Here is a 1791-nt window from a genome sequence, read left to right as displayed (position 1 = left end):
TCGCGCGAGGGCAGCCGGGCCGGGGCAGCCAGGCGTTGCGCAGGCCGCGGCTCCCGCCAGCTTCGGGAGGCCGCTCGCCCACAGAGGGAACAGAGCCGCGGGGCCTTATGGCACCCCCGGGGGAGCAGCCACAGGCTTCAGCTGGAAAAACTTCAAATAAATATATTTTCAAATAAATACGGTTGGCTGCTGTTAACGCGGCCAGCAACCTTCGCTGGTACTTTGAAAGCAAATCTGATATAAAAAAAATTCCCCTTTATTCATTCAAGGGCGGTAGTGGAAACCAAGCTCTAACGTAGGAGGTGGCTTTCACTCCATTTCGTTTGAAAAGCCGGACAGAAACGTACCAAAAACGAACTCTGGGCGGAGAACAGCAATCCGCACTTCACAAACTCCCTGTAAGCGCAGGACGCAGCTCGGTGCTCCGTGCCCGCTGCTGACAAGAAAGTAGATGTCAGTTCCCCCCAAATTTAGAACAATGTACTCTCAGTAGAAAAATAAAGCAGGTGTAAAAATCCATAGCGGTTATGGTCGCCATATTCCGCGTTCTAATACAGAAAACAGGGCACAAGTGCTTTCCATCTATTTAATGTCACTGGTTTCAGTGGTGTTGCACTGGAGGCACGCTAACATTAGAACAACGTGACATCTTTATACTTTCGCTTCATGTGGGTTTCAATCCGTCCAGCTCCCAAGCTCCCATTGATGCTTCACATTCAGTTTCGGGTCTGAGGAACCAAACCCCATGTGAAACCCAAGTGAAAGCCACACGTTTGCTTTATTTGCACAGAAACTGTAACTGTTGCATTGTTGTGATAAAATATTATCAATCAATCTCTCAAATATTTGTGAAGCCCTAGGCAGTCATTCATCCTAGGCTGACTTCATCCTTAACGAAATGGATTTCCTTGTGGCTTTACATTTTTTAAATAAAAATCCGCTACAGATTGATCTTTTCCCCGAATCAGTTTTGTACTAGCTGTGTGACTTCGACCACTTCCAAGCACAGCACAATGGAAGCCCCAAGTTGTTTTAAAATGGATTCTCACCGAGATGTCAGCCCCTCTCCATGAGCAGTAAATGTTTCCACCACGAGGTGTCTCAGAGGTTAAAGCACTGGAAGAAGAAATTTGGGACTGGCTCTTACTGCACACAAACAACCGGCATTGCCTTGCTGTCACACCTGGTTATGTCTGTTCAGGAAGCAACAACAACAAAAAAAAGAGTGTAAAAGGGTTGGTTTTGCCTTTGTTGTGTCCTAAGTATAAGTGAATTGTATTGTAGGGAGCTGTTAATTTTTAGCATCCTTTGAAAGAAATAAAGAGTGTAATTCTGCTCCCAGTCCTGTAAAAATCTGTACAACTTATCTGAACTCCACAAAGTAGCTTTGAGCTTCCATGCTACCTAGTAGAGGCCAGGATATGATTACATGTTTTGTAACTGCAATATGAGTATTTATCCTGGGCTTGAAATCAAAGAAAGAGCAATGTCGCTATGAGGGCTTGAAATAAAAATGACCTCTGGTAACAATCACCTATTTTGTAAATATTCGCACTTGGCAGCTTGCTGTTTTCCTACAAAAACAAACACTGAGGAGGAAAGCTTGAGATGTTCTCCCCAGTATGTTCCACTGTAAATAAACGTTGTGTCTGAGACTGGAAACTTTATGACAACTGCGGTAACATTTGAAGCAGCTCTGTAGTATCTCACAGAATCATAGAATCATAGAACGGTTTGGGTTGGAAGGGACCTTAAAGATCATCTAGTTCCAACCCCCCCTGCCATGGGCAG

The 1791-nt window shown here is 44.8% G+C and overlaps 1 protein-coding gene across 1 annotated transcript in view; it reads right to left on the bottom strand.

Annotated features, from left to right (window-relative positions):
• SFPQ (splicing factor proline and glutamine rich) overlaps positions 1–1791 on the bottom strand; it is a 10842-nt gene that overhangs the window by 8292 nt on the left and 759 nt on the right. The window lies entirely within an intron of this gene.

Source organism: Aptenodytes forsteri, unplaced genomic scaffold, assembly GCF_000699145.1.
Source record: "Aptenodytes forsteri isolate BGI_AS27 unplaced genomic scaffold, ASM69914v1 Scaffold7, whole genome shotgun sequence".
NCBI lineage: Eukaryota > Metazoa > Chordata > Aves > Sphenisciformes > Spheniscidae > Aptenodytes > Aptenodytes forsteri.
The sequence above is the reverse complement of the archived record's forward strand: the minus strand, read 5'-3'. Positions and strand labels throughout refer to the sequence as shown.